Source organism: Sorex fumeus, unplaced genomic scaffold (assembly GCF_029834395.1).
Source record: "Sorex fumeus unplaced genomic scaffold, SorFum_2.1 ptg000019l, whole genome shotgun sequence".
Taxonomy (NCBI): Eukaryota; Metazoa; Chordata; class Mammalia; order Eulipotyphla; family Soricidae; genus Sorex; species Sorex fumeus.
In genome coordinates this window covers 10,857,543-10,882,052 of record NW_026606076.1, presented here as the reverse complement: position 1 = coordinate 10,882,052, position 24,510 = coordinate 10,857,543, and positions in this window count along the sequence as shown.

The window sequence follows — 24,510 nt, the reverse complement described above, 5'->3', positions numbered from 1 at the left end:
AAAGGCCGCTGAAAACCAACATTTTCTTACTTGGACATTTACCAGTGGTGTAACGCAAGCCTGCCTGGAGTGCAGATTCAGATGAATTCCAGATTCGCAGTGAATGAGTGGAACATTCTGTAGTGGAGATTCCACTGATTTCTGAAGACTGGATTCTGTGCAAAGGAAAATGAAGTGCTGACCAGGGTTGAATTCATAGCCTATTGAACATCACAGTTGTGAGTGTGAAAAGGCCGCTGAAAACCAGCATTTTCTTACTTGGACATTTACCAGTGGTGTAACCAAAGCCTGCCTGGAGTGCAGATTCAGATGAATTTCAGATTCGGAGTGAATGAAAGGAACATTCTGTAGTGGAGATTGCAATGATTTCTGCAGTCTGGATTGTGTGAACAAGAAAATACCGAGCTGCCCAGGTTTGAGTGGATAGCATATTGAGCAGCACTGCTGCGAGTATGAACAGGCCGCAGAATACCAGAATTGGGTTCCCTGGACATTCAAGAGTGGTGTAAGGAAAACCTGCCTGGAGTGGAGAGTCAAATGAATTCCAGATTGGCAGTGAATTAGTGAACACTCTGTCGTGGAGATTCCAATGATTTCTGAAAACAGGGTTAAGTGGACAGGAAAATAAAGAGCGGAGCAGGGTTCCCTGGATAGCCAATTGAAGTGCATGGCTTCGAGTGTGAAAAAGCCGCTGAAAACCAGCATTGGGTTACTTGCACTTTGAAGAGTGGTGTAACGAAAGCCTGCCTGGAGTGCAGATTCTGATGAATTCCAGATTCGCAGTGAATGAAAGGAACATTCTCTAGTGGAGTTTCCAATGACTTCTGAAGTCTGGATAGTGTGGACAGGAAAATGAAGAGCTGACCATTTTTGAGTTGATAGGCAATTAAACAGCACGGATGCCAGTGTGAACAGGCCGCAGAAAACCACTATTGTGTAACTTGGACTCACCCAAGTGATGTAATGAAAACCGGCCAGGGGTGGAGAGTCAGAAGAATTCCAGATTCGCAGTGAACGAATGGTACATTCTGTAGTTCAGATTCCAATGATTTCTGAAGGCTGGGTTTTGTGGACAGGAAAACGTAGAGAAGAACAGGGTTCTGTGGATATCCAAATTAACATCCCGTCTGGGAGTGTGAACATGTCGCTGAAAACCAGCATTGGGTTACTTGGACATTTACTAGTTGTGTAACGATAGACTGCCTGCAGTGCAGATTCAGTGAAAAAATGGCACATTCTGTAGTGGAGATGACAATGATTTCTGAAGACGAGATTGTGTGAACAGGAAAATGCAGGGCTGTTCAGGTTAGAATAGAGAGCCTATTGTACTGCACGTATGCGAGTATGAAAAGGCCACTTAAAACTAGCATTGGGTTACTTGGACATTGACCAGTGGTGTAACGAAAGCCTGCCTGGAGTGCGGATTCAGAAGAATTCCAGATTCCCAGTGAAGGAAAGGAACATTCTGTAGTGGAGATTCCGATAACTTAAGAAGCCTAGATGGTGTGGACAGGAAAAGGAAGAGCTGACCAGAGTTGAGTGGATAGCCAATTGAACAGCACGGATGGAGTTTGAACAGGCCGCAGAAAACCACTATTGTGTTACTTGGACTTTCCCAAGTGGTATAAGGAAAACCGGCCTGGAGTGGAGAGTCAGAGGAATCCAGATTCGCAGTGAATGAATGGAACATTGTGTAGCGCAGATTCCAATGATTTCTGAAGGCTGGGTTATGTGGTCAGGAAAATGAAGAGCTGACCAGGGTTGAGAGGATAGCCAATTGAACAGCACGGCCGTGAGTTTTAACAGGCCGCTGAAAACCAGCTCTGGGTTCCTTGGAATTTCATCAGTGGTGTAAAGAAAACCTGCCGGGAGTGGAGATTCACATGAATTCCAGATTCGCAGTGAATGAGTGGAACATTCCGTAGTGGAGATTCCAATGATTTCTGAAGACTGGATTCTGTGCACAGGAAAAAAGAAGTGCTGACCAGGGTTGAATTCATAGCCTATTGAACATCACAGTTGTGAGTGTGAAAAGGCCGCTGAAAACCAACATTTTCTTACTTGGACATTTACCAGTGGTGTAACGCAAGCCTGCCTGGAGTGCAGATTCAGATGAATTCCAGATTCGCAGTGAATGAGTGGAACATTCTGTAGTGGAGATTCCACTGATTTCTGAAGACTGGATTCTGTGCAAAGGAAAATGAAGTGCTGACCAGGGTTGAATTCATAGCCTATTGAACATCACAGTTGTGAGTGTGAAAAGGCCGCTGAAAACCAGCATTTTCTTACTTGGACATTTACCAGTGGTGTAACCAAAGCCTGCCTGGAGTGCAGATTCAGATGAATTTCAGATTCGGAGTGAATGAAAGGAACATTCTGTAGTGGAGATGGCAATGATTTCTGCAGTCTGGATTGTGTGAACAAGAAAATACCGAGCTGCCCAGGTTTGAGTGGATAGCATATTGAGCAGCACTGCTGCGAGTATGAACAGGCCGCAGAATACCAGAATTGGGTTCCCTGGACATTCAAGAGTGGTGTAAGGAAAACCTGCCTGGAGTGGAGAGTCAAATGAATTCCAGATTGGCAGTGAATTAGTGAACACTCTGTCGTGGAGATTCCAATGATTTCTGAAAACAGGGTTGAGTGGACAGGAAAATAAAGAGCGGAGCAGGGTTCCCTGGATAGCCAATTGAACTGCATGGCTTCGAGTGTGAAAAAGCCGCTGAAAACCATCATTGGGTTACTTGCACTTTGAAGAGTGGTGTAACGAAAGCCTGCCTGGAGTGCAGATTCTGAGAATTCCAGATTCGCAGTGAATGAAAGGAACATTCTCTAGTGGAGTTTCCAATGACTTCTGAAGTCTGGATAGTGTGGACAGGAAAATGAAGAGCTGACCATTTTTGAGTTGATAGCCAATTAAACAGCACGGATGCCAGAGTGAACAGGCCGCAGAAAACCACTATTGTGTAACTTGGACTCACCCAAGTGATGTAATGAAAACCGGCCAGGGGTGGAGAGTCAGAAGAATTCCAGATTCGCAGTGAACGAATGGTACATTCTGTAGTTCAGATTCCAATGATTTCTGATGGCTGGGTTTTGTGGACAGGAAAACGTAGAGAAGAACAGGGTTCTGTGGATATCCAAATTAACATCCCGTCTGGGAGTGTGAACATGTCGCTGAAAACCAGCATTGGGTTACTTGGACATTTACTAGTTGTGTAACGATAGACTGCCTGCAGTGCAGATTCAGTGAAAAAATGGCACATTCTGTAGTGGAGATGACAATGATTTCTGAAGACGAGATTGTGTGAACAGGAAAATGCAGGGCTATTCAGGTTAGAATAGAGAGCCTATTGTACTGCACGTATGCGAGTATGAAAAGGCCAATTAAAACCAGCATTGGGTTACTTGGACATTGAACAGTGGTGTAACGAAAGCCTGGCTGGATTGCGGATTCAGAAGAATTCCAGATTCCCAGTGAAGGAAAGGAACATTCTGTAGTGGAGATTCCGATAACTTAAGAAGCGTAGATGGTGTGGACAGGAAAATGAAGAGCTGACCAGAGTTGAGTGGATAGCCAATTGAAGAGCACGGATGGAGTTTGAACAGGCCGCAGAAAACCACTATTGTGTTACTTGGACTTTCCCAAGTGGTATAACGAAAACCAGCCTGGAGTGGAGAGTCAGAAGAATCCAGATTCGCAGTGAATGAATGGAACATTGTGTAGCGCAGATTCCAATGATTTCTGAAGGCTGGGTTATGTGGTCAGGAAAATGAAGAGCTGACTAGGGTTGAGAGGATAGCCAATTGAACAGCACGGCCGTGAGTTTTAACAGGCCGCTGAAAACCAGCTCTGTGTTCCTTGGAATTTCATCAGTGGTGTAAAGAAAACCTGCCGTGAGTGGAGATTCAGATGAATTCCAGATTCGCAGTGAATGAGTGGAACATTCCGTAGTGGAGATTCCAATGATTTCTGAAGACTGGATTCTGTGCACAGGAAAATGAAGTGCTGACCAGGGTTGAATTCATAGCCTATTGAACATCACAGTTGTGAGTGTGAAAAGGCCGCTGAAAACCAACATTTTCTTACTTGGACATTTACCAGTGGTGTAACGCAAGCCTGCCTGGAGTGCAGATTCAGATGAATTCCAGATTCGCAGTGAATGAGTGGAACATTCTGTAGTGGAGATTCCACTGATTTCTGAAGACTGGATTCTGTGCAAAGGAAAATGAAGTGCTGACCAGGGTTGAATTCATAGCCTATTGAACATCACAGTTGTGAGTGTGAAAAGGCCGCTGAAAACCAGTATTTTCTTACTTGGACATTTACCAGTGGTGTAACCAAAGCCTGCCTGGAGTGCAGATTCAGATGAATTTCAGATTCGGAGTGAATGAAAGGAACATTCTGTAGTGGAGATTGCAATGATTTCTGCAGTCTGGATTGTGTGAACAAGAAAATACCGAGCTGCCCAGGTTTGAGTGGATAGCATATTGAGCAGCACTGCTGCGAGTATGAACAGGCCGCAGAATACCAGAATTGGGTTCCCTGGACATTCAAGAGTGGTGTAAGGAAACCTGCCTGGAGTGGAGAGTCAAATGAATTCCAGATTGGCAGTGAATTAGTGAACACTCTGTCGTGGAGATTCCAATGATTTCTGAAAACAGGGTTAAGTGGACATGAAAATAAAGAGCGGAGCAGGGTTCCCTGGATAGCCAATTGAAGTGCATGGCTTCGAGTGTGAAAAAGCCGCTGAAAACCAGCATTGGGTTACTTGCACTTTGAAGAGTGGTGTAACGAAAGCCTGCCTGGAGTGCAGATTCTGATGAATTCCAGATTCGCTGTGAATGAAAGGAACATTCTCTAGTGGAGTTTCCAATGACTTCTGAAGTCTGGATAGTGTGGACAGGAAAATGAAGAGCTGACCATTTTTGAGTTGATAGCCAATTAAACAGCACGGATGCCAGTGTGAACAGGCCGCAGAAAAACACTATTGTGTAACTTGGACTCACCCAAGTGATGTAATGAAAACCGGCCAGGGGTGGAGAGTCAGAAGAATTCCAGATTCGCAGTGAACGAATGGTACATTCTGTAGTTCAGATTCCAATGATTTCTGAAGGCTGGGTTTTGTGGACAGGAAAACGTAGAGAAGAACAGGGTTCTGTGGATATCCAAATTAACATCCCGTCTGGGAGTGTGAACATGTCGCTGAAAACCAGCATTGGGTTACTTGGACATTTACTAGTTGTGTAACGATAGACTGCCTGCAGTGCAGATTCAGTGAAAAAATTGCACATTCTGTAGTGGAGATGACAATGATTTCTGAAGACGAGATTTTGTGAACAGGAAAATGCAGGGCTGTTCAGGTTAGAATAGAGAGCCTATTGTACTGCACGTATGCGAGTATGAAAAGGCCACTTAAAACTAGCATTGGGTTACTTGGACATTGACCAGTGGTGTAACGAAAGCCTGCCTGGAGTGCGGATTCAGAAGAATTCCAGATTCCCAGTGAAGGAAAGGAACATTCTGTAGTGGAGATTCCGATAACTTAAGAAGCCTAGATGGTGTGGACAGGAAAATGAAGAGCTGACCAGAGTTGAGTGGATAGCCAATTGAACAGCACGGATGGAGTTTGAACAGGCCGCAGAAAACCACTATTGTGTTACTTGGACTTTCCCAAGTGGTATAACGAAAACCGGCCTGGAGTGGAGAGTCAGAAGAATCCAGATTCGCAGTGAATGAATGGAACATTGTGTAGCGCAGATTCCAATGATTTCTGAAGGCTGGGTTATGTGGTCAGGAAAATGAAGAGCTGACCAGGGTTGAGAGGATAGCCAATTGAACAGCACGGCCGTGAGTTTTAACAGGCCGCTGAAAACCAGCTCTGGGTTCCTTGGAATTTCATCAGTGGTGTAAAGAAAACCTGCCGGGAGTGGAGATTCAGATGAATTCCAGATTCGCAGTGAATGAGTGGAACATTCCGTAGTGGAGATTCCAATGATTTCTGAAGACTGGATTCTGTGCACAGGAAAATGAAGTGCTGACCTGGGTTGAATTCATAGCCTATTGAACATCACAGTTGTGAGTGTGAAAAGGCCGCTGAAAACCAACATTTTCTTACTTGGACATTTACCAGTGGTGTAACGCAAGCCTGCCTGGAGTGCAGATTAAGATGAATTCCAGATTCGCTGTGAATGAGTGGAACATTCTGTAGTGGAGATTCCACTGATTTCTGAAGACTGGATTCTGTGCAAAGGAAAATGTAGTGCTGACCAGGGTTGAATTCATAGCCTATTGAACATCACAGTTGTGAGTGTGAAAAGGCCGCTGAAAACCAGCATTTTCTTACTTGGACATTTACCAGTGGTGTAACCAAAGCCTGCCTGGAGTGCAGATTCAGATGAATTTCAGATTCGGAGTGAATGAAAGGAACATTCTGTAGTGGAGATTGCAATGATTTCTGCAGTCTGGATTGTGTGAACAAGAAAATACCGAGCTGCCCAGGTTTGAGTGGATAGCATATTGAGCAGCACTGCTGCGAGTATGAACAGGCCGCAGAATACCAGAATTGGGTTCCCTGGACATTCAAGAGTGGTGTAAGGAAAACCTGCCTGGAGTGGAGAGTCAAATGAATTCCAGATTGGCAGTGAATTAGTGAACACTCTGTCGTGGAGATTCCAATGATTTCTGAAAACAGGGTTAAGTGGACAGGAAAATAAAGAGCGGAGCAGGGTTCCCTGGATAGCCAATTGAACTGCATGGCTTCGAGTGTGGAAAAGCCGCTGAAAACCAGCATTGGGTTACTTGCACTTTGAAGAGTGGTGTAACGAAAGCCTGCCTGGAGTGCAGATTCTGATGAATTCCAGATTCGCAGTGAATGAAAGGAACATTCTCTAGTGGAGTTTCCAATGACTTCTGAAGTCTGGATAGTGTGGACAGGAAAATGAAGAGCTGACCATTTTTGAGTTGATAGCCAATTAAACAGCACGGATGCCAGTGTGAACAGGCCGCAGAAAAACACTATTGTGTAACTTGGACTCACCCAAGTGATGTAATGAAAACCGGCCAGGGGTGGAGAGTCAGAAGAATTCCAGATTCGCAGTGAACGAATGGTACATTCTGTAGTTCAGATTCCAATGATTTCTGAAGGCTGGGTTTTGTGGACAGGAAAACGTAGAGAAGAACAGGGTTCTGTGGATATCCAAATTAACATCCCGTCTGGGAGTGTGAACATGTCGCTGAAAACCAGCATTGGGTTACTTGGACATTTACTAGTTGTGTAACGATAGACTGCCTGCAGTGCAGATTCAGTGAAAAAATGGCACATTCTGTAGTGGAGATGACAATGATTTCTGAAGACGAGATTGTGTGAACAGGAAAATGCAGGGCTGTTCAGGTTAGAATAGAGAGCCTATTGTACTGCACGTATGCGAGTATGAAAAGGCCACTTAAAACTAGCATTGGGTTACTTGGACATTGACCAGTGGTGTAACGAAAGCCTGGCTGGAGTGCGGATTCAGAAGAATTCCAGATTCCCAGTGAAGGAAAGGAACATTCTGTAGTGGAGATTCCGATAACTTAAGAAGCCTAGATGGTGTGGACAGGAAAATGAAGAGCTGACCAGAGTTGAGTGGATAGCCAATTGAACAGCACGGATGGAGTTTGAACAGGCCGCAGAAAACCACTATTGTGTTACTTGGACTTTCCCAAGTGGTATAACGAAAACCGGCCTGGAGTGGAGAGTCAGAAGAATCCAGATTCGCAGTGAATGAATGGAACATTGTGTAGCGCAGATTCCAATGATTTCTGAAGGCTGGGTTATGTGGTCAGGAAAATGAAGAGCTGACCAGGGTTGAGAGGATAGCCAATTGAACAGCACGGCCGTGAGTTTTAACAGGCCGCTGAAAACCAGCTCTGGGTTCCTTGGAATTTCATCAGTGGTGTAAAGAAAACCTGCCGGGAGTGGAGATTCAGATGAATTCCAGATTCGCAGTGAATGAGTGGAACATTCCGTAGTGGAGATTCCAATGATTTCTGAAGATTGGATTCTGTGCACAGGAAAATGAAGTGCTGACCAGGGTTGAATTCATAGCCTATTGAACATCACAGTTGTGAGTGTGAAAAGGCCGCTGAAAACCAACATTTTCTTACTTGGACATTTACCAGTGGTGTAACGCAAGCCTGCCTGGAGTGCAGATTCAGATGAATTCCAGATTCGCAGTGAATGAGTGGAACATACTGTAGTGGAGATTCCACTGATTTCTGAAGACTGGATTCTGTGCAAAGGAAAATGAAGTGCTGACCAGGGTTGAATTCATAGCCTATTGAACATCACAGTTGTGAGTGTGAAAAGGCCGCTGAAAACCAGCATTTTCTTACTTGGACATTTACCAGTGGTGTAACCAAAGCCTGCCTGGAGTGCAGATTCAGATGAATTTCAGATTCGGAGTGAATGAAAGGAACATTCTGTAGTGGAGATTGCAATGATTTCTGCAGTCTGGATTGTGTGAACAAGAAAATACCGAGCTGCCCAGGTTTGAGTGGATAGCATATTGAGCAGCACTGCTGCGAGTATGAACAGGCCGCAGAATACCAGAATTGGGTTCCCTGGACATTCAAGAGTGGTGTAAGGAAAACCTGCCTGGAGTGGAGAGTCAAATGAATTCCAGATTGGCAGTGAATTAGTGAACACTCTGTCGTGGAGATTCCAATGATTTCTGAAAACAGGGTTAAGTGGACAGGAAAATAAAGAGCGGAGCAGGGTTCCCTGGATAGCCAATTGAACTGCATGGCTTCGAGTATGAAAAAGCCGCTGAAAACCAGCATTGGGTTACTTGCACTTTGAAGAGTGGTGTAACGAAAGCCTGCCTGGAGTGCAGATTCTGATGAATTCCAGATTCGCAGTGAATGAAAGGAACATTCTCTAGTGGAGTTTCCAATGACTTCTGAAGTCTGGATATTGTGGACAGGAAAATGAAGAGCTGACCATTTTTGAGTTGATAGCCAATTAAACAGCACGGATGCCAGTGTGAACAGGCCGCAGAAAAACACTATTGTGTAACTTGGACTCACCCAAGTGATGTAATGAAAACCGGCCAGGGGTGGAGAGTCAGAAGAATTCCAGATTCGCAGTGAACGAATGGTACATTCTGTAGTTCAGATTCCAATGATTTCTGAAGGCTGGGTTTTGTGGACAGGAAAACGTAGAGAAGAACAGGGTTCTGTGGATATCCAAATTAACATCCCGTCTGGGAGTGTGAACATGTCGCTGAAAACCAGCATTGGGTTACTTGGACATTTACTAGTTGTGTAACGATAGACTGCCTGCAGTGCAGATTCAGTGAAAAAATGGCACATTCTGTAGTGGAGATGACAATGATTTCTGAAGACGAGATTGTGTGAACAGGAAAATGCAGGGCTGTTCAGGTTAGAATAGAGAGCCTATTGTACTGCACGTATGCGAGTATGAAAAGGCCACTTAAAACTAGCATTGGGTTCCTTGGACATTGACCAGTGGTGTAATGAAAGCCTGGCTGGAGTGCGGATTCAGAAGAATTCCAGATTCCCAGTGAAGGAAAGGAACATTCTGTAGTGGAGATTCCGATAACTTAAGAAGCCTAGATGGTGTGGACAGGAAAATGAAGAGCTGACCAGAGTTGAGTGGATAGCCAATTGAACAGCACGGATGGAGTTTGAACAGGCCGCAGAAAACCACTATTGTGTTACTTGGACTTTCCCAAGTGGTATAACGAAAACCGGCCTGGAGTGGAGAGTCAGAAGAATCCAGATTCGCAGTGAATGAATGGAACATTGTGTAGCGCAGATTCCAATGATTTCTGAAGGCTGGGTTATGTGGTCAGGAAAATGAAGAGCTGACCAGGGTTGAGAGGATAGCCAATTGAACAGCACGGCCGTGAGTTTTAACAGGCCGCTGAAAACCAGCTCTGGGTTCCTTGGAATTTCATCAGTGGTGTAAAGAAAACCTGCCGGGAGTGGAGATTCAGATGAATTCCAGATTCGCAGTGAATGAGTGGAACATTCCGTAGTGGAGATTCCAATGATTTCTGAAGACTGGATTCTGTGCACAGGAAAATGAAGTGCTGACCTGGGTTGAATTCATAGCCTATTGAACATCACAGTTGTGAGTGTGAAAAGGCCGCTGAAAACCAACATTTTCTTACTTGGACATTTACCAGTGGTGTAACGCAAGCCTGCCTGGAGTGCAGATTAAGATGAATTCCAGATTCGCTGTGAATGAGTGGAACATTCTGTAGTGGAGATTCCACTGATTTCTGAAGACTGGATTCTGTGCAAAGGAAAATGTAGTGCTGACCAGGGTTGAATTCATAGCCTATTGAACATCACAGTTGTGAGTGTGAAAAGGCCGCTGAAAACCAGCATTTTCTTACTTGGACATTTACCAGTGGTGTAACCAAAGCCTGACTGGAGTGCAGATTCAGATGAATTTCAGATTCGGAGTGAATGAAAGGAACATTCTGTAGTGGAGATTGCAATGATTTCTGCAGTCTGGATTGTGTGAACAAGAAAATACCGAGCTGCCCAGGTTTGAGTGGATAGCATATTGAGCAGCACTGCTGCGAGTATGAACAGGCCGCAGAATACCAGAATTGGGTTCCCTGGACATTCAAGAGTGGTGTAAGGAAAACCTGCCTGGAGTGGAGAGTCAAATGAATTCCAGATTGGCAGTGAATTAGTGAACACTCTGTCGTGGAGATTCCAATGATTTCTGAAAACAGGGTTAAGTGGACAGGAAAATAAAGAGCGGAGCAGGGTTCCCTGGATAGCCAATTGAAGTGCATGGCTTCGAGAGTGAAAAAGCCGCTGAAAACCAGCATTGGGTTACTTGCACTTTGAAGAGTGGTGTAACGAAAGCCTGCCTGGAGTGCAGATTCTGATGAATTCCAGATTCGCAGTGAATGAAAGGAACATTCTCTAGTGGAGTTTCCAATGACTTCTGAAGTCTGGATAGTGTGAACAGGAAAATGAAGAGCTGACCATTTTTGAGTTGATAGCCAATTAAACAGCACGGATGCCAGTGTGAACAGGCCGCAGAAAAACACTATTGTGTAACTTGGACTCACCCAAGTGATGTAATGAAAACCGGCCAGGGGTGGAGAGTCAGAAGAATTCCAGATTCGCAGTGAACGAATGGTACATTCTGTAGTTCAGATTCCAATGATTTCTGAAGGCTGGGTTTTGTGGACAGGAAAACGTAGAGAAGAACAGGGTTCTGTGGATATCCAAATTAACATCCCGTCTGGGAGTGTGAACATGTCGCTGAAAACCAGCATTGGGTTACTTGGACATTTACTAGTTGTGTAACGATAGACTGCCTGCAGTGCAGATTCAGTGAAAAAATGGCACATTCTGTAGTGGAGATGACAATGATTTCTGAAGACGAGATTGTGTGAACAGGAAAATGCAGGGCTGTTCAGGTTAGAATAGAGAGCCTATTGTACTGCACGTATGCGAGTATGAAAAGGCCACTTAAAATTAGCATTGGGTTCCTTGGACATTGACCAGTGGTGTAACGAAAGCCTGGCTGGAGTGCGGATTCAGAAGAATTCCAGATTCCCAGTGAAGGAAAGGAACATTCTGTAGTGGAGATTCCGATAACTTAAGAAGCCTAGATGGTGTGGACAGGAAAATGAAGAGCTGACCAGAGTTGAGTGGATAGCCAATTGAACAGCACGGATGGAGTTTGAACAGGCCGCAGAAAACCACTATTGTGTTACTTGGACTTTCCCAAGTGGTATAACGAAAACCGGCCTGGAGTGGAGAGTCAGAAGAATCCAGATTCGCAGTGAATGAATGGAACATTGTGTAGCGCAGATTCCAATGATTTCTGAAGGCTGGGTTATGTGGTCAGGAAAATGAAGAGCTGACCAGGGTTGAGAGGATAGCCAATTGAACAGCACGGCCGTGAGTTTTAACAGGCCGCTGAAAACCAGCTCTGGGTTCCTTGGAATTTCATCAGTGGTGTAAAGAAAACCTGCCGGGAGTGGAGATTCAGATGAATTCCAGATTCGCAGTGAATGAGTGGAACATTCCGTAGTGGAGATTCCAATGATTTCTGAAGACTGGATTCTGTGCACAGGAAAATGAAGTGCTGACCAGGGTTGAATTCATAGCCTATTGAACATCACAGTTGTGAGTGTGAAAAGGCCGCTGAAAACCAACCTGTTCTTACTTGGACATTTACCAGTGGTGTAACGCAAGCCTGCCTGGAGTGCAGATTCAGATGAATTCCAGATTCGCAGTGAATGAGTGGAACATTCTGTAGTGGAGATTCCACTGATTTCTGAAGACTGGATTCTGTGCAAAGGAAAATGAAGTGCTGACCAGGGTTGAATTCATAGCCTATTGAACATCACAGTTGTGAGTGTGAAAAGGCCGCTGAAAACCAGCATTTTCTTACTTGGACATTTACCAGTGGTGTAACCAAAGCCTGCCTGGAGTGCAGATTCAGATGAATTTCAGATTCGGAGTGAATGAAAGGAACATTCTGTAGTGGAGATTGCAATGATTTCTGCAGTCTGGATTGTGTGAACAAGAAAATACCGAGCTGCCCAGGTTTGAGTGGATAGCATATTGAGCAGCACTGCTGCGAGTATGAACAGGCCGCAGAATACCAGAATTGGGTTCCCTGGACATTCAAGAGTGGTGTAAGGAAAACCTGCCTGGAGTGGAGAGTCAAATGAATTCCAGATTGGCAGTGAATTAGTGAACACTCTGTCGTGGAGATTCCAATGATTTCTGAAAACAGGGTTAAGTGGACAGGAAAATAAAGAGGGGAGCAGGGTTCCCTGGATAGCCAATTGAACTGCATGGCTTCGAGTGTGAAAAAGTCGCTGAAAACCAGCATTGGGTTACTTGCACTTTGAAGAGTGGTGTAACGAAAGCCTGCCTGGAGTGCAGATTCTGATGAATTCCAGATTCGCAGTGAATGAAAGGAACATTCTCTAGTGGAGTTTCCAATGACTTCTGAAGTCTGGATAGTGTGGACAGGAAAATGAAGAGCTGACCATTTTTGAGTTGATAGCCAATTAAACAGCACGGATGCCAGTGTGAACAGGCCGCAGAAAAACACTATTGTGTAACTTGGACTCACCCAAGTGATGTAATGAAAACCGGCCAGGGGTGGAGAGTCAGAAGAATTCCAGATTCGCAGTGAACGAATGGTACATTCTGTAGTTCAGATTCCAATGATTTCTGAAGGCTGGGTTTTGTGGACAGGAAAACGTAGAGAAGAACAGGGTTCTGTGGATATCCAAATTAACATCCCGTCTGGGAGTGTGAACATGTCGCTGAAAACCAGCATTGGGTTACTTGGACATTTACTAGTTGTGTAACGATAGACTGCCTGCAGTGCAGATTCAGTGAAAAAATGGCACATTCTGTAGTGGAGATGACAATGATTTCTGAAGACGAGATTGTGTGAACAGGAAAATGCAGGGCTGTTCAGGTTAGAATAGAGAGCCTATTGTACTGCACGTATGCGAGTATGAAAAGGCCACTTAAAACTAGCATTGGGTTCCTTGGACATTGACCAGTGGTGTAACGAAAGCCTGGCTGGAGTGCGGATTCAGAAGAATTCCAGACTCCCAGTGAAGGAAAGGAACATTCTGTAGTGGAGATTCCGATAACTTAAGAAGCCTAGATGGTGTGGACAGGAAAATGAAGAGCTGACCAGAGTTGAGTGGATAGCCAATTGAACAGCACGGATGGAGTTTGAACAGGCCGCAGAAAACCACTATTGTGTTACTTGGACTTTCCCAAGTGGTATAACGAAAACCGGCCTGGAGTGGAGAGTCAGAAGAATCCAGATTCGCAGTGAATGAATGGAACATTGTGTAGCGCAGATTCCAATGATTTCTGAAGGCTGGGTTATGTGGTCAGGAAAATGAAGAGCTGACCAGGGTTGAGAGGATAGCCAATTGAACAGCACGGCCGTGAGTTTTAACAGGCCGCTGAAAACCAGCTCTGGGTTCCTTGGAATTTCATCAGTGGTGTAAAGAAAACCTGCCGGGAGTGGAGATTCAGATGAATTCCAGATTCGCAGTGAATGAGTGGAACATTCCGTAGTGGAGATTCCAATGATTTCTGAAGACTGGATTCTGTGCACAGGAAAATGAAGTGCTGACCAGGGTTGAATTCATAGCCTATTGAACATCACAGTTGTGAGTGTGAAAAGGACGCTGAAAACCAACATTTTCTTACTTGGACATTTACCAGTGGTGTAACGCAAGCCTGCCTGGAGTGCAGATTCAGATGAATTCCAGATTCGCAGTGAATGAGTGGAACATTCTGTAGTGGAGATTCCACTGATTTCTGAAGACTGGATTCTGTGCAAAGGAAAATGTAGTGCTGACCAGGGTTGAATTCATAGCCTATTGAACATCACAGTTGTGAGTGTGAAAAGGCCGCTGAAAACCAGCATTTTCTTACTTGGACATTTACCAGTGGTGTAACCAAAGCCTGCCTGGAGTGCAGATTCAGATGAATTTCAGATTCGGAGTGAATGAAAGGAACATTCTGTAGTGGAGATTGCAATGATTTCTGCAGTCTGGATTGTGTGAACAAGAAAATACCGAGCTGCCCAGGTTTGAGTGGATAGCATATTGAGCAGCACTGCTGCGAGTATGAACAGGCCGCAGAATACCAGAATTGGGTTCCCTGGACATTCAAGAGTGGTGTAAGGAAAACCTGCCTGGAGTGGAGAGTCAAATGAATTCCAGATTGGCAGTGAATTAGTGAACACTCTGTCGTGGAGATTCCAATGATTTCTGAAAACAGGGTTAAGTGGACAGGAAAATAAAGAGCGGAGCAGGGTTCCCTGGATAGCCAATTGAACTGCATGGCTTCGAGTGTGAAAAAGCCGCTGAAAACCAGCATTGGGTTACTTGCACTTTGAAGAGTGGTGTAACGAAAGCCTGCCTGGAGTGCAGATTCTGATGAATTCCAGATTCGCAGTGAATGAAAGGAACATTCTCTAGTGGAGTTTCCAATGACTTCTGAAGTCTGGATAGTGTGGACAGGAAAATGAAGAGCTGACCATTTTTGAGTTGATAGCCAATTAAACAGCACGGATGCCAGTGTGAACAGGCAGCAGAAAAACACTATTGTGTAACTTGGACTCACCCAAGTGATGTAATGAAAACCGGCCAGGGGTGGAGAGTCAGAAGAATTCCAGATTCGCAGTGAACGAATGGTACATTCTGTAGTTCAGATTCCAATGATTTCTGAAGGCTGGGTTTTGTGGACAGGAAAACGTAGAGAAGAACAGGGTTCTGTGGATATCCAAATTAACATCCCGTCTGGGAGTGTGAACATGTCGCTGAAAACCAGCATTGGGTTACTTGGACATTTACTAGTTGTGTAACGATAGACTGCCTGCAGTGCAGATTCAGTGAAAAAATGGCACATTCTGTAGTGGAGATGACAATGATTTCTGAAGACGAGATTGTGTGAACAGGAAAATGCAGGGCTGTTCAGGTTAGAATAGAGAGCCTATTGTACTGCACGTATGTGAGTATGAAAAGGCCACTTAAAACTAGCATTGGGTTACTTGGACATTTACCAGTGGTGTAACGAAAGCCTGGCTGGAGTGCGGATTCAGAAGAATTCCAGATTCCCAGTGAAGGAAAGGAACATTCTGTAGTGGAGATTCCGATAACTTAAGAAGCCTAGATGGTGTGGACAGGAACATGAAGAGCTGACCAGAGTTGAGTGGATAGCCAATTGAACAGCACGGATGGAGTTTGAACAGGCCGCAGAAAACCACTATTGTGTTACTTGGACTTTCCCAAGTGGTATAACGAAAACCGGCCTGGAGTGGAGAGTCAGAAGAATCCAGATTCGCAGTGAATGAATGGAACATTGTGTAGCGCAGATTCGAATGATTTCTGAAGGCTGGGTTATGTGGTCAGGAAAATGAAGAGCTGACCAGGGTTGAGAGGATAGCCAATTGAACAGCACGGCCGTGAGTTTTAACAGGCCGCTGAAAACCAGCTCTGGGTTCCTTGGAATTTCATCAGTGGTGTAAAGAAAACCTGCCGGGAGTGGAGATTCAGATGAATTCCAGATTCGCAGTGAATGAGTGGAACATTCCGTAGTGGAGATTCCAATGATTTCTGAAGACTGGATTCTGTGCACAGGAAAATGAAGTGCTGACCAGGGTTGAATTCATAGCCTATTGAACATCACAGTTGTGAGTGTGAAAAGGACGCTGAAAACCAACATTTTCTTACTTGGACATTTACCAGTGGTGTAACGCAAGCCTGCCTGGAGTGCAGATTCAGATGAATTCCAGATTCGCAGTGAATGAGTGGAACATTCTGTAGTGGAGATTCCACTGATTTCTGAAGACTGGATTCTGTGCAAAGGAAAATGAAGTGCTGACCAGGGTTGAATTCATAGCCTATTGAACATCACAGTTGTGAGTGTGAAAAGGCCGCTGAAAACCAGCATTTTCTTACTTGGACATTTACCAGTGGTGTAACCAAAGCCTGCCTGGAGTGCAGATTCAGATGAATTTCAGATTCGGAGTGAATGAAAGGAACATTCTGTAGTGGAGATTGCAATGATTTCTGCAGTCTGGATTGTGTGAACAAGAAAATACCGAGCTGCCCAGGTTTGAGTGGATAGCATATTGAGCAGCACTGCTGCGAGTATGAACAGGCCGCAGAATACCAGAATTGGGTTCCCTGGACATTCAAGAGTGGTGTAAGGAAAACCTGCCTGGAGTGGAGAGTCAAATGAATTCCAGATTGGCAGTGAATTAGTGAACACTCTGTCGTGGAGATTCCAATGATTTCTGAAAACAGGGTTAAGTGGACAGGAAAATAAAGAGCGGAGCAGGGTTCCCTGGATAGCCAATTGAACTGCATGGCTTCGAGTGTGAAAAAGCCGCTGAAAACCAGCATTGGGTTACTTGCACTTTGAAGAGTGGTGTAACGAAAGCCTGCCTGGAGTGCAGATTCTGATGAATTCCAGATTCGCAGTGAATGAAAGGAACATTCTCTAGTGGAGTTTCCAATGACTTCTGAAGTCTGGATAGTGTGGACAGGAAAATGAAGAGCTGACCATTTTTGAGTTGATAGCCAATTAAACAGCACGGATGCCAGTGTGAACAGGCCGCAGAAAAACACTATTGTGTAACTTGGACTCACCCAAGTGATGTAATGAAAACCGGCCAGGGGTGGAGAGTCAGAAGAATTCCAGATTCGCAGTGAACGAATGGTACATTCTGTAGTTCAGATTCCAATGATTTCTGAAGGCTGGGTTTTGTGGACAGGAAAACGTAGAGAAGAACAGGGTTCTGTGGATATCCAAATTAACATCCCGTCTGGGAGTGTAAACATGTCGCTGAAAACCAGCATTGGGTTACTTGGACATTTACTAGTTGTGTAACGATAGACTGCCTGCAGTGCAGATTCAGTGAAAAAATGGCACATTCTGTAGTGGAGATGACAATGATTTCTGAAGACGAGATTGTGTGAACAGGAAAATGCAGGGCTGTTCAGGTTAGTATAGAGAGCCTATTGTACTGCACGTATGCGAGTATGAAAAGGCCACTTAAAACTAGCATTGGGTTACTTGGACATTGACCAGTGGTGTAACGAAAGCCTGCCTGGAGTGCGGATTCAGAAGAATTCCAGATTCCCAGTGAAGGAAAGGAACATTCTGTAGTGGAGATTCCGATAACTTAAGAAGCCTAGATGGTGTGGACAGGAACATGAAGAGCTGACCAGAGTTGAGTGGATAGCCAATTGAACAGCACGGATGGAGTTTGAACAGGCCGCAGAAAACCACTATTGTGTTACTTGGACTTTCCCAAGTGGTATAACGAAAACCGGCCTGGAGTGGAGAGTCAGAAGAATCCAGATTCGCAGTGAATGAATGGAACATTGTGTAGCGCAGATTCCAATGATTTCTGAAGGCTGGGTTATGTGGTCAGGAAAATGAAGAGCTGACCAGGGTTGAGAGGATAGCCAATTGAACAGCACGGCCGTGAGTTTTAACAGGCCGCTGAAAACCAGCTCTGGGTTCCTTGGAATTTCATCAGTGGTGTAAAGAAAACCTGCCGGGAGTGGAGATTCAGATGAATTCCAGATTCGCAGTGAATGAGTGGAACATTCCGTAGTGGAGATTCCAATGATTTCTGAAGACTGGATTCTGTGCACAGGAAAATGAAGTGCTGACCAGGGTTGAATTCATAGCCTATTGAACATCACAGTTGTGAGTGTGAAAAGGACGCTGAAAACCAACATTTTCTTACTTGGACATTTACCAGTGGTGTAACGCAAGCCTGCCTGGAGTGCAGATTCAGATGAATTCCAGATTCGCAGTGAATGAGTGGAACATTCTGTAGTGGAGATTCCACTGATTTCTGAAGACTGGATTCTGTGCAAAAGAAAATGAAGTGCTGACCAGGGTTGAATTCATAGCCTATTGAACATCACAGTTGTGAGTGTGAAAAGGCCGCTGAAAACCAGCATTTTCTTACTTGGACATTTACCAGTGGTGTAACCAAAGCCTGCCTGGAGTGCAGATTCAGATGAATTTCAGATTCGGAGTGAATGAAAGGAACATTCTGTAGTGGAGATTGCAATGATTTCTGCAGTCTGGATTGTGTGAAGAAGAAAATACCGAGCTGCCCAGGTTTGAGTGGATAGCATATTGAGCAGCACTGCTGCGAGTATGAACAGGCCGCAGAATACCAGAATTGGGTTCCCTGGACATTCAAGAGTGGTGTAAGGAAAACCTGCCTGGAGTGGAGAGTCAAATGAATTCCAGATTGGCAGTGAATTAGTGAACACTCTGTCGTGGAGATTCCAATGATTTCTGAAAACAGGGTTAAGTGGACAGGAAAATAAAGAGCGGAGCAGGGTTCCCTGGATAGCCAATTGAACTGCATGGCTTCGAGCCGCTGAAAACCAGCATTGGTTTACTTGCACTTTGAAGAGTGGTGTAACGAAAGCCTGCCTGGAGTGCAGATTCTGATGAATTCCAGATTCGCAGTGAATGAAAGGAACATTCTCTAGTGGAGTTTCCAATGACTTCTGAAGTCTGGATAGTGTGGACAGGAAAATGAAGAGCTGACCATTTTTGAGTTGATAGCCAATTAAACAGCACGGATGCCAGTGTGAACAGGCCGCAGCAAAACACTATTGTGTAACTTGGACTCACCCAAGTGATGTAATGAAAACCGGCCAGGGGTGGAGAGTCAGAAGAATTCCAGATTCGCAGTGAACGAATGGTACATTCTGTAGTTCAGATTCCAATGATTTCTGAAGGCTGGGTTTTGTGGACAGGAAAACGTAGAGAAGAACAGGGTTCTGTGGATATCCAAATTAACATCCCGTCTGGGAGTGTGAACATGTCGCTGAAAACCAGCATTGGGTTACTTGGACATTTACTAGTTGTGTAACGATAGACTGCCTGCAGTGCAGATTCAGTGAAAAAATGGCACATTCTGTAGTGGAGATGACAATGATTTCTGAAGACGAGATTGTGTGAACAGGAAAATGCAGGGCTGTTCAGGTTAGAATAGAGAGCCTATTGTACTGCACGTATGCGAGTATGAAAAGGCCACTTAAAACTAGCATTGGGTTACTTGGACGTTGACCAGTGGTGTAACGAAAGCCTGGCTGGAGTGCGGATTCAGAAGAATTCCAGATTCCCAGTGAAGGAAAGGAACATTCTGTAGTGGAGATTCCGATAACTTAAGAAGCCTAGATGGTGTGGACAGGAAAATGAAGAGCTGACCAGAGTTGAGTGGATAGCCAATTGAACAGCACGGATGGATTTTGAACAGGCCGCAGAAAACCACTATTGTGTTACTTGGACTTTCCCAAGTGGTATAACGAAAACCGGCCTGGATTGGAGAGTCAGAAGAATCCAGATTCGCAGTGAATGAATGGAACATTGTGTAGCGCAGATTCCAATGATTTCTGAAGGCTGGGTTATGTGGTCAGGAAAATGAAGAGCTGACCAGGGTTGAGAGGATAGCCAATTGAACAGCATGGCCGTGAGTTTTAACAGGCCGCTGAAAACCAGCTCTGGGTTCCTTGGAATTTCATCAGTGGTGTAAAGAAAACCTGCCGGGAGTGGAGATTCAGATGAATTCCAGATTCGCAGTGAATGAGTAGAACATTCCGTAGTGGAGATTCCAATGATTTCTGAAGACTGGATTCTGTGCACAGGAAAATGAAGTGCTGACCAGGGTTGAATTCATAGCCTATTGAACATCACAGTTGTGAGTGTGAAAAGGCCGCTGAAAACCAACATTTTCTTACTTGGACATTTACCAGTGGTGTAACGCAAGCCTGCCTGGAGTGCAGATTCAGATGAATTCCAGATTCGCAGTGAATGAGTGGAACATTCTGTAGTGGAGATTCCACTGATTTCTGAAGACTGGATTCTGTGCAAAGGAAAATGAAGTGCTGACCAGGGTTGAATTCATAGCCTATTGAACATCACAGTTGTGAGTGTGAAAAGGCCGCTGAAAACCAGCATTTTCTTACTTGGACATTTACCAGTGGTGTAACCAAAGCCTGCCTGGAGTGCAGATTCAGATGAATTTCAGATTCGGAGTGAATGAAAGGAACATTCTGTAGTGGAGATTGCAATGATTTCTGCAGTCTGGATTGTGTGAACAAGAAAATACCGAGCTGCCCAGGTTTGAGTGGATAGCATATTGAGCAGCACTGCTGCGAGTATGAACAGGCCGCAGAATACCAGAATTGGGTTCCCTGGACATTCAAGAGTGGTGTAAGGAAACCTGCCTGGAGTGGAGAGTCAAATGAATTCCAGATTGGCAGTGAATTAGTGAACACTCTGTCGTGGAGATTCCAATGATTTCTGAAAACAGGGTTAAGTGGACAGGAAAATAAAGAGCGGAGCAGGGTTCCCTGGATAGCCAATTGAAGTGCATGGCTTCGAGAGTGAAAAAGCCGCTGAAAACCAGCATTGGGTTACTTGCACTTTGAAGAGTGGTGTAACGAAAGCCTGCCTGGAGTGCAGATTCTGATGAATTCCAGATTCGCAGTGAATGAAAGGAACATTCTCTAGTGGAGTTTCCAATGACTTCTGAAGTCTGGATAGTGTGGACAGGAAAATGAAGAGCTGACCATTTTTGAGTTGATAGCCAATTAAACAGCACGGATGCCAGTGTGAACAGGCCGCAGAATACCAATATTGTGTAACTTGGACTCACCCAAGTGATGTAATGAAAACCGGCCAGGGGTGGAGAGTCAGAAGAATTCCAGATTCGCAGTGAACGAATGGTACATTCTGTAGTTCAGATTCCAATGATTTCTGAAGGCTGGGTTTTGTGGACAGGAAAACGTAGAGAAGAACAGGGTTCTGTGGATATCCAAATTAACATCCCGTCTGGGAGTGTGAACATGTCGCTGAAAACCAGCATTGGGTTACTTGGACATTTACTAGTTGTGTAACGATAGACTGCCTGCAGTGCAGATTCAGTGAAAAAATGGCACATTCTGTAGTGGAGATGACAATGATTTCTGAAGACGAGATTGTGTGAACAGGAAAATGCAGGGTTGTTCAGGTTAGAATAGAGAGCCTATTGTACTGCACGTATGCGAGTATGAAAAGGCCACTTAAAACTAGCATTGGGTTACTTGGACATTGACCAGTGGTGTAACGAAAGCCTGGCTGGAGTGCGGATTCAGAAGAATTCCAGATTCCCAGTGAAGGAAAGGAACATTCTGTAGTGGAGATTCCGATAACTTAAGAAGCCTAGATGGTGTGGACAGGAACATGAAGAGCTGACCAGAGTTGAGTGGATAGCCAATTGAACAGCACGGATGGAGTTTGAACAGGCCGCAGAAAACCACTATTGTGTTACTTGGACTTTCCCAAGTGGTATAACGAAAACCGGCCTGGAGTGGAGAGTCAGAAGAATCCAGATTCGCAGTGAATGAATGGAACATTGTGTAGCGCAGATTCCAATGATTTCTGAAGGCTGGGTTATGTGGTCAGGAAAATGAAGAGCTGACCAGGGTTGAGAGGATAGCCAATTGAACAGCACGGCCGTGAGTTTTAACAGGCCGCTGAAAACCAGCTCTGGGTTCCTTGGAATTTCATCAGTGGTGTAAAGAAAACCTGCCGGGAGTGGAGATTCAGATGAATTCCAGATTCGCAGTGAATGAGTGGAACATTCCGTAGTGGAGATTCCAATGATTTCTGAAGACTGGATTCTGTGCACAGGAAAATGAAGTGCTGACCAGGGTTGAATTCATAGCCTATTGAATATCACAGTTGTGAGTGTGAAAAGGACGCTGAAAACCAACCTGTTCTTACTTGGACATTTACCAGTGGTGTAACGAAAGCCTGCCTGGAGTGCAGATTCAGATGAATTCCAGATTCGCAGTGAATGAGTGGAACATTCCGTAGTGGAGATTCCAATGATTTCTGAAGACTGGATTCTGTGCACAGGAAAATGAAGTGCTGACCAGGGTTGAATTCATAGCCTATTGAACATCACAGTTGTGAGTGTGAAAAGGACGCTGAAAACCAACATTTTCTTACTTGGACATTTACCAGTGGTGTAACCAAAGCCTGCCTGGAGTGCAGATTCAGATGAATTTCAGATTCGGAGTGAATGAAAGGAACATTCTGTAGTGGAGATTGCAATGATTTCTGCAGTCTGGATTGTGTGAAGAAGAAAATACCGAGCTGCCCAGGTTTGAGTGGATAGCATATTGAGCAGCACTGCTGCGAGTATGAACAGGCCGCAGAATACCAGAATTGGGTTCCCTGGACATTCAAGAGTGGTGTAAGGAAAACCTGCCTGGAGTGGAGAGTCAAATGAATTCCAGATTGGCAGTGAATTAGTGAACACTCTGTCGTGGAGATTCCAATGATTTCTGAAAACAGGGTTAAGTGGACAGGAAAATAAAGAGCGGAGCAGGGTTCCCTGGATAGCCAATTGAACTGCATGGCTTCGAGTGTGAAAAAGCCGCTGAAAACCAGCATTGGGTTACTTGCACTTTGAAGAGTGGTGTAACGAAAGCCTGCCTGGAGTGCAGATTCTGATGAATTCCAGAATCGCAGTGGATGAAAGGAACATTCTCTAGTGGAGTTTCCAATGACTTCTGAAGTCTGGATAGTGTGGACAGGAAAATGAAGAGCTGACCATTTTTGAGTTGATAGCCAATTAAACAGCACGGATGCCAGTGTGAACAGGCCGCAGAAAAACACTATTGTGTAACTTGGACTCACCCAAGTGATGTAATGAAAACCGGCCAGGGGTGGAGAGTCAGAAGAATTCCAGATTCGCAGTGAACGAATGGTACATTCTGTAGTTCAGATTCCAATGATTTCTGAAGGCTGGGTTTTGTGGACAGGAAAACGTAGAGAAGAACAGGGTTCTGTGGATATCCAAATTAACATCCCGTCTGGGAGTGTGAACATGTCGCTGAAAACCAGCATTGGGTTACTTGGACATTTACTAGTTGTGTAACGATAGACTGCCTGAAGTGCAGATTCAGTGAAAAAATGGCACATTCTGTAGTGGAGATGACAATGATTTCTGAAGACGAGATTGTGTGAACAGGAAAATGCAGGGCTGTTCAGGTTAGAATAGAGAGCCTATTGTACTGCACGTATGTGAGTATGAAAAGGCCACTTAAAACTAGCATTGGGTTACTTGGACATTGACCAGTGGTGTAACGAAAGCCTGGCTGGAGTGCGGATTCAGAAGAATTCCAGATTCCCAGTGAAGGAAAGGAACATTCTGTAGTGGAGATTCCGATAACTTAAGAAGCCTAGATGGTGTGGACAGGAAAATGAAGAGCTGACCAGAGTTGAGTGGATAGCCAATTGAACAGCACGGATGGAGTTTGAACAGGCCGCAGAAAACCACTATTGTGTTACTTGGACTTTCCCAAGTGGTATAACGAAAACCGGCCTGGAGTGGAGAGTCAGAAGAATCCAGATTCGCAGTGAATGAATGGAACATTGTGTAGCGCAGATTCCAATGATTTCTGAAGGCTGAGTTATGTGGTCAGGAAAATGAAGAGCTGACCAGGGTTGAGAGGATAGCCAATTGAACAGCACGGCCGTGAGTTTTAACAGGCCGCTGAAAACCAGCTCTGGGTTCCTTGGAATTTCATCATTGGTGTAACGCAAGCCTGCCTGGAGTGCAGATTCAGATGAATTCCACATTCGCAGTGAATGAGTGGAACATTCTGTAGTGGAGATTCCACTGATTTCTGAAGACTGGATTCTGTGCAAAGGAAAATGAAGTGCTGACCAGGGTTGAATTCATAGCCTATTGAACATCACAGTTGTGAGTGTGAAAAGGCCGCTGAAAACCAGCATTTTCTTACTTGGACATTTACCAGTGGTGTATCCAAAGCCTGCCTGGAGTGCAGATTCAGATGAATTTCAGATTCGGAGTGAATGAAAGGAACATTCTGTAGTGGAGATTGCAATGATTTCTGCAGTCTAGATTGTGTGAA